The sequence below is a fragment of the Eleutherodactylus coqui genome, chromosome 9 (assembly GCF_035609145.1).
Source record: "Eleutherodactylus coqui strain aEleCoq1 chromosome 9, aEleCoq1.hap1, whole genome shotgun sequence".
In the NCBI taxonomy this organism is placed as follows: domain Eukaryota; kingdom Metazoa; phylum Chordata; class Amphibia; order Anura; family Eleutherodactylidae; genus Eleutherodactylus; species Eleutherodactylus coqui.
The window spans coordinates 167,668,295-167,681,936 of NC_089845.1; the positions used below are offsets into that span (position 1 = coordinate 167,668,295).

A 13,642-nucleotide genomic window follows, 5' to 3' on the forward strand; every position below is an offset into this window, starting at 1 on the left:
TGGGCTCAGTGGGACGGCGATGGGCTCAGCGGGACGGCGATAGGGTCAGCGGGACGGCGATAGGGTCAGCGGGACGGCGATAGGGTCAGCGGGACGGCGATAGGGTCAGCGGGACGGCGATGGGCTCAGCGGGACGGCGATGGACTCAGCGGGACGGCAATGGGGTCAGCGGGACGGCGATAGGGTCAGCGGGACGGCGATAGGGTCAGCGGGACGGCGATAGGGTCAGCGGGACGGCGATGGGCTCAGCGGGACGGCGATGGGCTCAGCGGGACGGCAATGGACTCAGCGGGAAAGCAATGGGGTCAGCGGGATGGCGATAGGGTCAGCGGGACGGCGGATGTAGCGCCACGCCGCTGCCCTGCTGATGGCATCCAGTGTTTCCCCTCCTGCTGGTGTTTTTGGATCTTCTTGACTTTTATCGTATTTTTTACCTCCATGCTTACTTCTTTCTGACCCTTCTTCCCATTTACACTCCGGTTCTTCTCCGTTACTGTATTCTCCCTTCCTCTTCTCTGCCCGAGTACTCCTCTGTGCTCCCCGGGGGTCTCCCCCCTCACGCCCGCCTCCTCTTGCGCTGCGGTAATAGCGCCCATGCCTGCGCCCGTCTGCGGCTGTAAAGCCCCCGGAGCCGGCGGCTGGGGGCGGGGCTTGCCCTCCTATGTTTAGCTTTTCTCTCCAATCCACGTGGCTCCCTGAGTTACTATATTAGAGGCACAGCCGGCAGAAAGGAGAAGTCGGCGGAGGGAGGAGGGCGGCGGTGGAGGAGCGCCTCGTAGACCCTGCACGGCCGGGAGGAGGAGGGACGCCGCTCGGGGTAAGGGGCTCTCATGGATTCTGCTCCCTTTGTTTGCACAGACAGTGTTGGGTGGGCTTCCCGTTCAGGCTGGGGGGCGCTGCTGCAGACGTGTGTGGGCATGCGGGCACACACTGCATGAGAAGGCAGATAAGGCTGGCAGGGAGAGGGTTAACAAGCACGCTGGGGATGCGGGGAGAGTAGTTGGTATTTACATTGGGGGGAGCAGTCTGGGTAGGGGGGCTTATTGGGATGGATGGAGAGGATCCTGGGCAGCTCGGATATTGGGGGTAGTAGTTTGGGCAGCGTGGATATGGAGGGGTAATACAGCCTGTAGGTTGGCATGGATGGAGAGGGACAGCAGGAGGATACCTGGTGCTGCCTGGATGGAGGGCACTGTGTATAATGGGGGGAGTAGTTGGCATTGTGTGTATAAAGGCATAGCAGCCTGGAGAGAAGGGGATATGTGGTGCCCCACTGATATTGGGGGTAGTAGTTAGTGTGGTATGTACAGTATATAGAGGGTAGTCATTGTCATAGTGTGTATATTGGGGGTAGTAGCTAGTGTGGTGTATATAGAGGGTAGTCGTTGTCATAGTGTGTATATTGGGGGTAGTAGTTAGTGTGGTATGTACAGTATATAGAGGGTGGTCGTTGTCATAGTGTGTATATTGGGGGTAGTAGTTTGGGCATTGTGGACATAAAGGAATACTACAGCCTGTAGGTTGGATATAGCGGATGTGATATGGGACAGCAGGAGAGTACATTGTGCTGCTTGGATAGTGAGGGTAGTAGTCAATGGAGCCTGCATAATGGGGGTAGTAGTCAATGGAGCCTGTATAATGGGGGTAGTAGTCAATGGAGCCTGTATAATGGGGGTAGTAGTCAATGGAGCCTGTATAATGGGGGTAGTAGTCAATGGAGCCTGTATAATGGGGGTAGTAGTCAATGGAGCCTGTATAATGGGGGTAGTAGCTTGCATCGTCTGGGTATGAAGGCATAGTAGCCAGGATAGAAGGGTATATACGGTGCGGCTTGGATACAGAGGGTAGTAGTCGTGGGGTATTTATATTGAGGCTAGTAGTTTGCTCTGTCCTGGTACAAAGGAATTCCCTGGCTAGAGGGGGATGTGGGGTTCCCCTTTAATAGTGAAGGTGTAGTATGTATATAGGGGGTAGTAATTGTCACAGTGTCTATATTGGGGGTAGTAGATTGGGCAGTGTGGACACAGAGGGACTAGAGAGCCTGTAGGTTGGATATAGCGGATAGGAGATGGGACAGTATGGATATAGAGGAGATTATATGGTGCTGCTTGGATATTGGGAGTAGTAGTCAGTATAATATGCATAAGGATAGTAGTTGTACAGTCTGGACAGAAGAGAACACTTGGTGCCCGCAGGCTATAGAAGGTGGTAGTTGGTCTATGGATATTAAGGATAGGAGTTTGCACTGTCCGGATACAAAGGAAACTGCTTGGATGCTGAGGGTAGTAGTTGGTGTAGTATTTACATTGGGGATAGTAGTCTGTGCATTCTGGATACAGAGGCTTATTAGGTTGGTTGGAGATGGGACAGCTGGAGAGTATCATGTGCAGCTCGGATATAGGGGGTAGTAGTTGGTAAAGTGTGCATATTGGGGGTAGTAGTTTGGGCAGTGTGGATATAGAGGGGTAATAGAGCCTGTAGGTTGGATATAGCGGACGGCATGGATGGAGAGGGATAGCAGGAGGATACCTGGTGCTGCTTGGATGGAGGGTAGTAGTCAGAGTAGTATGGATATTGAGGATAGTAGTTTGCACTGTCTGGGTATAAAGGGATAGCAGCCTGGATAGAAGGGGATCCCAGGATATAGATGGGCGTGTGGAGGGGGAGGGGGGGGGGGGGTTAATGCAGTCTGATCAGAGGTGTTTTAAAGAATTTGAGCAAAATGCAAGGAGTTTAGGCAGTCTAGATGTAGAGGATATTGAGGGTAGTAGTTAATATCTAGGTAGAGAGGGGTATGACTTTAGGCAGCCTGGATATAGAGGGAGAGTTGTGGATGGAGCAGAGTATGTTGTGCAGCTTACAGAGGAGAGTAGGTGGTGTAGTACTTACAGTATATTGAGGGTAGTAGTTGGTATGGTATGTATATTAGGAGTAGCAGTTCGTGTGGTATGTACAGTATTTGGAGGGTAGTAGTGTTATATGTATATTGAGGGTAGTAGTGTTATATGTATATTGAGGGTAGTAGTGTTATATGTATATTAGGAGTAGTAGTTGGTGTGGTATGTATATTGAGGGTAGTAGTTGGTGTGGTATGTATATTGAGGGTAGTAGTTGGTGTGGTATGTATATTGAGGGTAGTAGTTGGTGTGGTATGTATATTGAGGGTAGTAGTTGGTGTGGTATGTATATTGAGGGTAGTAGTTGGTGTGGTATGTATATTGAGGGTAGTAGTTGGTGTGGTATGTATATTGAGGGTAGTAGTGTTATATGTATATTGAGGGTAGTAGTTGGTGTGGTATGTACAGTATATGGAGGGTAGTTAGTGTTATATGTATATTGAGGGTAGTAGTTGGTGTGGTATGTATATTGAGGGTAGTAGTTGGTGTGGTATGTATATTGAGGGTAGTAGTTGGTGTGTATGTATATTGAGGGTAGTAGTTGGTGTGTATGTATATTGAGGGTAGTAGTTGGTGTGTATGTATATTGAGGGTAGTAGTTGGTGTGGTATGTATATTGAGGGTAGTAGTTGGTGTGGTATGTACAGTATTTGGAGGGTAGTAGTGTTATATGTATATTGAGGGTAGTAGTTGGTGTGGTATGTACAGTATATGGAGGGTAGTTAGTGTTATATGTATATTGAGGGTAGTAGTTGGTGTGGTATGTATATTGAGGGTAGTAGTTGGTGTGTATGTATATTGAGGGTAGTAGTTGGTGTGTATGTATATTGAGGGTAGTAGTTGGTGTGTATGTATATTGAGGGTAGTAGTTGGTGTGGTATGTACAGTATATGGAGGGTAGTAGTGTTATATGTATATATTGAGGCAGTGTGGCTATTGAGGGATTGCAGCCTGTATGGAGGAGAACGTCTGGTAGTGCCTAGATATACAGGATAACACTTTGTGTAGGATGTATGTTGAGGGTAGTAGTTTGTGGTCTGGATATACAGGTTCTGGTGGATCGGGGGCATCGGTTTATTTTTGTATTCTGGATATAACACCAGAGGAAGCTATAACCTGGATGGAGATCTATGGGGCTCATCAGTAGTCGGTGGAGCCGGCCCGTAGACTTATAGGGTTGGTGTTTCCTGTACGAGCAGCCTTTCCCTATAGGGGGGATTTCCACCCGTGCCGCCGTCAGACTTTGCCCGAATCGGCTGCATTTTCTAGGAATCTAACTATATTGGGCATGAATTTGGAAGAGTGTCGCTACCAGAGAGGGCATGCTCCCGATCGGCTATAGATATGTTACTTTATGACTTTTACACATAGTGAGTTCCATGCCATCCATTTAAGAGTTAATATATCTTATTACAAAATATATAAGTAGTTACATTCAAATAGATACAAACTGATACAAAGTATCTCGACACAACAAAATGGTCAAACAGCTCCCAGTGTATCACTATATAGAGATTAATAGCCATCCTGTCATATGTACAAAGAAGGCATCACACGGCTAATGCCTGCAACATAATGACTACAGCCAGGCAGGTCATACCAGCTGCATGTAATAGACCTCACGAAGACCCCATGGAGTACATATAAGATCATGTTATACCACCCCCATAAATGTATCAAGTACAATGACAGCCACAGGTGACATAACCAACCTACACAATATCTATGGCATCTATTGGGCAATAATATCTAATGGACTGGCAGCAGACTCCCCGGGCGCGGTTCATTATACTTCCTCCGGGGGATGTGAGCCTGACTATCCTGTGATCCATTATATACTGCAGTAATCTGTAATAGGTCCCACCTGCTGCATATTAGTGCCCCGGAGAAAATGGAGCACATGACCCCGGCCATCATGTGACACGCGTGTTAGAGAACCGTGACATCAACGGATCCCAGAGTTGTGCAATGCCACTCTGGGGGGGAATGAAACCCCATTGCACAGTGCGCTGGTACAGAACGCACGGACCGCACTGGCGATAACTTGTAAAGTGATCCAATAATGATTGAAGTAACCATCCATTACATAATCACAGAGGAGGATTAATAAACGGGATCTACTCCAGAGATCTCATATCTATACTGTAGATCACTGCAGATCGGTCGTAGAGGATAGATCTAACCGTTCCTGATAGAGTTCTTCTCTGCACTTCATCTTATTGTTTCACTTCTATTTGACTTCTAATGTTTAGCAAAAACTCCTAAATCATCTCTGATACAAAGTTTGCCCGTTGGTACAAGCGCTGCGGTCTGTGTGGGTGGATGATGCCAGTTGGGCACACCGTTCCTTGCAGTTTGGGGCTGGTAGTTGTATGTGCAGAACATGCCGTGGGACGGAGTCCTAATTCCAGCAAGGACTTCTTTGGCTGAATTCAGCAGAATGAGGCAGCGTTGGCTCCGGGGGTAAGGATCAGTTTCCAAACTTCTGCGAACTATGTAACGGTGAGCGGTGTGTATGCGCGTGGGCACACGTACGACCGCTGTATGCAGGGTCTGAGTCAGCTCACTTGGCTCAAACCTTAGTGTATCGCTGTTCTAGGACCCCCAGGTATCATTATTTTGAGCCCTTTGCAATGGACCCCCTGACTACCAGCGCTGCCATTGAGCTTGAACACAACTTCCGTCTGTTATCTGCATATATTGTTTTGCTTTTCACTCTCATCGTTGTGAAATCCATAAATGCTGAACCTTAAAGGGGCAGCACCTTTTTGTACAACCTCCGCCCATCTGCTGGCTTGTGTCCGTCTTATCATTTCTGTAATATACTTGCATTAAAAAGTTTGTTGCTTTATCACTGTGAATCATGTTTGAAACGGCTGCCACTAGGGGTCTCCCTTCCAGCTTCTCTGTAATCCACTCTCTGTTGTTAGATACAGAGCTTCTGTATTAACAAAGATATATATCTATAGCAACAGAAGGAGGAGCCCTCTCTGCAGGCAGCTCCTAAGCACTTACAGGCTGCAGGCTGACAGATCTGCAGACACAGTGATAACCTCCACAGTCTCTGCCTCTCCTGCTGTGTCAGTGAGTGGTGTGTGTCTTGTCTGTGTACACACACACACACACACACACACACACACACACACACACACACACACACACACACACACACACACACACACGTCTCTATGTTTTCAGGATGATCATGAATTTAGAGGGGCGAGCATTCAGATACCCCTTCCTGATTGGACCAGATACAGTGCAATGCAGCATGGAAAGTAAGGGCAAGGAAGTCGGGACAGTGAAGTACTGGCAGAATGCTAGGCTTGCTACACCCCCATTCTGCCTGATAGTGGATTGCAAACAGCAGGACAGCAAATAATGAGGAAGACCTCCTGAATACCAGAGCTTACAGACATGAAACAGGATGCAACCAGCAGCAATTAAACAGAGGGTAAGAAGAGCCTGGTGTGATTTAGGAAACGTAATGAAAACTCAGGTGCACTTTAACCCCTCTAACGCAACAGGACATAAACTTGTGTCATGTGGATGGCTTGGGATCAGAGGCTGAGCCTGCAGCGGGAGCTGGCCGTCCTCCCGCTGCAACTGTGGGGGTACATAAGAACAGCGATCCCCACTATTAACCCATAGATTACGGCCTGTAAAGGGCTCACGGGGGGGGGGGGCACATTTCCTCTGTGATGTCATTGGATGCAGGGATATTTCTATAGCACAAGGAGGAGGGGCCTTCTTCACACTTTGCTCCCATGCACTAAGAGGCTGCAGGCTGACATCTTACTAGTGATAATACACTGCATTACAGAAGTACTACAGTGTGCTATGAGTGCGATCATAGGATTGCAGGTTCAAGTCCTGCAGAGACGTGTAAAAAAGAAAAATAATAATAATGTTAAAAAAATACCTGTACAATAGGAACAAAACTTTTTCCTCTCTGGGTTAACCCCCCACACCTAGGTAATACATTAAAAAGCACAGATCCTAAAAGGCTGAGCTGAAATTCTGTCTTTATACATTTTGCCAACCAAAGTGGTACCAGTAAAAACTACGGCACTCGTTACGCCAAACACAATCCCTCGCAGAGCTCCGTCCGTGGGAAACGTCTGGACCTTAAATGCAGTGACTGAAAGAAAAAAAATGCCAAAAAAAGGTTTTTCATTGTGCAAAAGTGGACAAACCTGAAAATCTATAGTGTTTTTGTTTGTTTCATCGTAATTGTACCGAACCGCAGAATAAATGTATCGTGGTGTTTCTGCTGCTGATTAACACCCTAAAAAGAAGCGCCGACTTCATGTGTGTTTTTTGTTTTTTCTCCCTGCCCTCCAAAAATGAATAAAAGCTCTACAATACATCGTCTGCAGCATATAATAAGAATGGTACAATATAAACGGCCGGTCGTCACGCAAACAGCGGCCGCGCCAGCGGGAAAAGGAGAAGTTATGGCGTTTATAAAGTGGAGATGAAAATCCCAAGAAGTTGTTGCGTTCTCTGGCCTGGGCTGCGTCACTAAGGGGTTAAGCGTCTGTCATTCCAGAGATCTCGGAGGGCTTCCCATAGCAGAACATTCTAGATCCACGTTCCATGTGTCGGTGTAGTGACCTCCGGATAAACCGCTGCTGGTAACAGGCTTATCGCTGGCTGCCAGCCTCCATAGACGTGGTATTAGAGGGTAATCTGGGCATCTGTGCCCGCCCCCCCCATCAGATTATTTCTGTATTGCAGAAAGCTTTTACGCCACAATGTTCACAAATTGTCCTAAATTGGCGCTTTGCAATGAAGCGGTTAATAATACTATTCTGTGGGGGGAGGGGAGGGGGGTGATGTCATCACTGAAGTTGTATAAACTCTGCCAGGAAGTGTAACTTTTTGGTGTTGCGGAGGATGTGGAGTGCAGCTCGTACTCTGGGCTGGGGGTCTGGCAGGATGTCCGTGTAACCTCAGGGGGCTGCACAATGGAATTTGTGTGGGGCGGGTCTGGTGGTCTCCATAACTCCTGCGGCTCTTGTAGAGGACTCTGACGTTCGGCTCGCGGCTGCGCTCGCATGTAGCGCATTTTCCGTACTGGTCAGTTCCTTGTGGATTTTGCGCAGAGCTCCTCGTTCTTTAAATCCGCCGTCAGTATTTCTTCGTGTTTTGTGCGCTTTCTTTGCACCACGTGGATGGGATTCGTTAAGAGCTTTTCGTAGTTTGTGCTGTAACGGCTCCGCACACTTACGTTTTTTTCACACGATGTCGCTGCGTTTTTTTAGCGTGATTGTCAATGCGACTTGTAATGTTAAAAACGCATCGCGCAAAAATCTCAGAAGCGCCGACTCGTGATGCGTTAACATTAGAAAGCCCCACTGACAATTGCGTTAAAGTGTGCAGGAGCCCTAATTGTGCTGAAATCCCACACTGCAGCATTGGCGCCCCGTGGGAACGCACCCTTAACCCCTTCCCACCCAAAACGAATATTTATGCCCTTGGTGAGAAGGGGTTTCCACAAGTAGCAGAACACTTTTGTCCCATGGATGGTGCAGGCTCAGAAGGCGAACCCATGCCACCCCAGCGGGAGCCAGCAGCGGGGATCGGTGAGAACACTGATCCCAACTGTTAACCCCTTCATGCCATGATCTTAGCATAGGAAAAGGCTCACAGAGGGAGGGCGCACTACAAGACTCAGCCGTTATGTTACGGTCATCTATCTCACTAAAGACAAAGCCTCAGAAGGTGGCCCACCGCAATAATGGTCAAGTGTTTGCAGTTCTGGGCTTCTCTCATCATACTTGATAGAAGTGTTTGTTGGGAACTCTCTTTAATCCCCCTATGGAGTCGATTAATGCTGTTCTTGTTGCCTGCAGCCTCCACTAGAGGGAGCTCAGGAGCTTATGTGTACACTGGGGCGGTATGACTAATCCTGCCTAATGGTCAGTGTCACGCAAGGGGGTGGGCTCATTGTGTCGGTGACTGGTTTGACTCTGGGCTACTCCTGGTGGCTGTGCTGGAGGGTCTCAAGGTTTTCACCCTTAAAGGGGTTGTCCCGCGGCAGCAAGTGGGTCTATACACTTCTGCATGGCCATAATAATGCACTTTGTAATGTACATCGTGCATTAATTATGAGCCATACAGAAGTTATAAAAAGTTTTATACTTACCTGCTCCGTTGCTAGCGTCCTCGTCTCCATGGTGCCGACTAATTTTCGCCCTCCGATGGCCAAATTAGCCGCGCTTGCGCAGTCCGGGTCTTCTGCTTTCTTCTATGGAGCCGCTCGTGCCAGAGAGCGGCTCCGTGTAGCTCCGCCCCGTCACGTGCCGATTCCAGCCAATCAGGAGGCTGGAATCGGCAGTGGACCGCACAGAAGAGCTGCGGTCCACGAAGGTAGAAGATCCCGGCGGCCATCTTCAGCGGTAAGTATTGAAGTCACCGGACCGCCGGGATTCAGGTAAGCGCTGTGCGGGTGGTTTTTTTAACCCCTGCATCGGGGTTGTCTCGCGCCGAACGGGGGGGGGGGGTTAAAAAAAAAAAAACCCGTTTCGGCGCGGGACATCTCCTTTAAACACTTTTTGAGGGATCTGGTCTTGTCTACAGGGACCCCCAGGCCGTTACCCCAAAGATGGTCTCCGAGGCCCCATAGTGCTGTACTGGAGGGACTGGCAGAGAGATGGTCAGGACGGGCATCAATCAAGCAAATTGTAGTCAGAGAACAGGCTGAGGGGAGAAGACAGGAAGGCTGGGTGCACCTTCAAAGAACAGCGCCTACTGACCAGGAGCCCCTGAAAGGGGTTGTCAAGACTGACTGTATGCCCTATCCACAGGTAGATAAGTCTGATCGGTGGGGGTCTCGCTGTAGTGAGTTGGCGGCTGATTGGGATTGGGGTCATGTATGCGCGTGCCGCTCCATTCATCTTCAGTGTGGCTGTCCAAGATGGGTGAGCGCTTTTACTTGGGTATCTCCGTCAAGCCCAGAGCTGCAGATGAAAAGGGAACACAGGACCCCCATATTCAGAATCGGTGGGGTCTCTGCAGTGAAGCCCCCACTAATCCGCCTCTGATCACCTAGTCTGTGGATACAGATGTAGCAGCGCCATCCTTGATGGATAATCCGTTTCCTGCTGGTGCCGCCATGCTTTTTGCATTGAGTGGGATGAGAATGCGGGGTGGGCACACTAGTCCTTTACCGGTGGTCTGAGCCCGCCCCTACGGGATAGGGAGGGGGCAGTGTGGGGTCCACAGCCACCAGTGGTGGAGGGGAGAGCTGGGGCGTAAACTCTGGGCAACTCCGCTGGTTTATCACAGCAACTCTCATTCATTGACCAACTTTTTCCAGCGCTGGTCGCTGGGGCGGCGGTTGGCGCTCGTGGGCCTCACAGCCGTCCTGTTCATCTCCCCTTGGGGCCTTCAGAACTGATCCAGTTTTTGTCCAGTAAAATGGCGGCCAGGACAACAGGAGCCGCTCGGACCGCGCTACAGCCAAAGGGGTCCTTTCAGTTCCGTCGTCCAAGGGAATCGTTCGCCGAGGTTTCCGTTTCTCTTGTGTCCCAACGGAGAATGAAGACCGGATTCCCTGCAGACACAACTCTGAGCCCCGCGTTACGGCATCCGTCAGTGGGAGGACTCCACGCCAATATTTAGCGTCAGGCGCAAAAAGTGTCCAAAACCTAATAAACGTGGTGCGAGGCGCAGAGGAATAGTTTTCTTTAATCTAAAGCAGAATTCTGGCAGAGCGCGTTCACACGAGCGGAATATTTCCGCAATCGGCAGCACGAGATCGGCTTCCTCTGGCGCTGTGCAGCGCCTCTCCTGCGCCTGACGGTCCGCAGGCGGATTTCGATCCAAAGTTAAGATATTTATCAAAATCCGAACGGAGCCGTGTGCAGCGTCCGGGCGGAATGTTGTGCTGAAATATTCCGCTTGTATGAAAGCGCCTTAAGGCTGATATCCATGCACAGGTTCGGCGCGGCTGCGAGGGGTAGAGAGCGCGCACCTGGAAGAAACCATTATAGGCAATGGGGTAATTTCCGCGAGCGATCGGCCTGATACTGGGGGATTCTGGTGGAACATGAGGCGCTCGCGCTCTCAGGCTGCGCAATTTGTATGAGCACAATGCGTTTTTTCCATTGGGGCAATGTTATATCTTTTTCTTTCCTCGTGTCCAGTGATGCGCCGCGCACGGTTTTAACACCAAGATGCATCGCGGAGACCTGCGAATCCCCGTGTAAAGAGGTGCGACATAAATCGTAGTTGCAGCCATTTTCTTGCAAAACGTATCGCACTCACATAAAATCACGGCTTTGTATGTGCGATATCTGTCCGAGCGTCTTGGAGTTACATCGCACCCCCCCCCCCCCCAGTGTAACGCACCCTTAAGACCCTCGCACTGCTGGAATCGCCCTATGAGACCATATTTCCGCGGCCGATAACAAGTCGCATCTGAGATCACCGGGCGCAATTCGCATCGCTCGCACGCGGATGTCCCGCCCATAAGCTGAGCAGGGCGCCGCAGACCTGCATGTACTACTCTTGTGGACGTGCTGCGACTTTTCCATCTTGCTGTGTGAGAAAGTTTCCCCATGTAAACGGACCCATTGCAAACAACGTCGTCTATTATCTTGCGCCTTGCAATGCATAAAACGCGGGCGAGAATATTCCTCGTATAAGCGCGGTCTAAAATCGCCCTGTTTTGTGAGAACAGATGCAGCAGAGCCGAGGCGGTCAATGCAGCAGTGTGTCTCTGTTTATGTATCTGTGATTTTACATGGGACTGCCGAACCGCTAACCTGCATCCAGCTTTCTGAGCACTTCAGCTCTGCTACATCTGTGCGGCAGCCCTGATGGCTGAAGACCGCTTCTTGTGCGGCGCTGTCCGTGTGACGGCAGAGAACATGTAACGTATATGTAGCTCGGGCTTCAAAGCGCGCCGGCGGAGGGTGAGCGGCGTGTCTGAAGCCGTCATGTGACCCTCTGATGGGATGTGAAGCTCCTTTTATGTCTGCATCTTCTAAGTCCGTCTCCTCCGTCTTCTGACTGCGCCGCGGGCGACGTTACGTACATAAATGTCCTGAGAGCGTCGCGGGAATCGCTCTCCGCCATAAGATAACCAAGGGCACAAGTCAGCTGGAGTTTGTTTCTTTCAAGGGGAAACTGCGCAGAGATTATCGCTACCATCCGACTGGGGAGCGCGGCGAATGTCGCTACGTGGAAATGGTCTTGGTGATCAGCTCCATCGCCGTTGGCGGCTGAGGCTCGATGGCGGATTATCTCGCAGTGTCTTGTGATTTCAATGTGTCTATTATAGGCCTTATTCGCATGGGCGATTTTCACATCCGTGTGTCTTGCGCGGCGGCGAACAACGGCGCACCCCCCCATTATAACCAATGTGGCTGGACAGGCGCAGGGCGGTCAGAAGCTTTTTACACCAGTTTTTGTCATTTAAAAAAAAAAAAAACCCACACTTTTTGCACCAACCTTGCCATATTTGGACAAAAAATGGTGGAGCTTGTGAGGAGGGGGTGTGGCCTCCCAGCCATCCGCTTTATGTATAATTTAGGACAGAAGCTCGTGTATATTATGACAGGTTAGACGCGGCGCCGTTGTCTGCCTGGGCGCACGGAGGCTCATTCACACGGGCGGATGCAGTTTCAGTCTGAGAAATGCGCAGCGTCTCCACAAACTGCCACCCTGCGCGTTCGCTGCGGGTTTGGACCTTAATGAGATCATTTAGTGTTTGTATTCATTAAGGCTCCATGATCCCTCCTGTCGTTATGCACAAATACGTAGGGAATGCGAAGAGCCTTGTGGGAATTCTCTACGGACGTCTGATTGACTTTAATGGGAGATCTCAGTCCATAACGCAAGAAAAAGCCGCGCCGCGATATTCCTTTTTTTTTTTTTTTAAACTAATTTTTTTTTCACGTGTAAAATGCGCATCTGAATCCCGCACTGCGAATCAATGGAGTTTCGTATTACACATGTGAAAAACACGCCTGATCCAGAATAGGCCTGATGGAAGCCGGACAAGGAGCCGCGCCGCTCACGGCCTCACGGGGGGACTACTTCGGGGTTTTCTAGCCTCTTCAGGCCGTTCGCTGATCCGATTCTTCACAAAGTGGCAACAGTTTTGGAAAACCCACCGGTACTTCTATGGAAGCAAAACCGCATCCAGCCACAAGGTGTGAACACGGCCGCCCAGCGATGGCTAGCTCTTGTGTCTAGCAGAGATCGTCATGTTACTCCATGCTGTAGGAGGGACCTGATCCGGCGCTGGTGGCCTGGGGGTGATATCAGTGAGGGGCAGGATGGAGGGTCCGTGGAGTCTGCAGATAACCGTGTAGCTACAGGAGCTCCGCCCAGACAGCGCAGAGTGCAGAGTCGTTGCGACACGAGGCCGGATGACTGTTTGTTTGTTTGTTTGTTTTTTTTTTCATGGAGCTCAAAAGAAAACAACCCCAAATTTTTAGCCACTTTGGCCCCTTGAATCCAGCAGCTGGAACGCTATCATATATATAGCACTGCGGCATCATCTGCCCCACCCCCCAAGTGGCACTGTCCGCCCCCCGAGTGTCAGCGGGTCGTTGTCCCGTCCCCGTCCCGTCCCCCGAGTGTTAGCGGGTCGTTATCTCGTATCCCCCCCCCCCCCCCCCCCGAGTGTCAGCGGGTCGTTATCCCGTATCCCCCCCCCCCCGAGTGTCAGCGGGTCGTTATCCCGTCCCCCCCCCGAGTGTCAGCGGGTCGTTATCCCGTCCCCCCCC

At 50.2% G+C, this 13,642-nt stretch overlaps 1 protein-coding gene across 1 annotated transcript in view; it reads left to right on the forward strand.

Moving 5' to 3' along the window:
* Positions 1-741: 741 nt before the first annotated feature.
* ST3GAL1 (ST3 beta-galactoside alpha-2,3-sialyltransferase 1) overlaps positions 742-13,642 on the forward strand; it is a 142,167-nt gene continuing 129,266 nt past the window's right edge. Inside the window, exon 1 of the mRNA XM_066578766.1 lies at positions 742-817. The gene's annotated coding sequence lies outside the window, so the exon portion shown is untranslated. The remainder of the gene's footprint in view (positions 818-13,642) is intronic.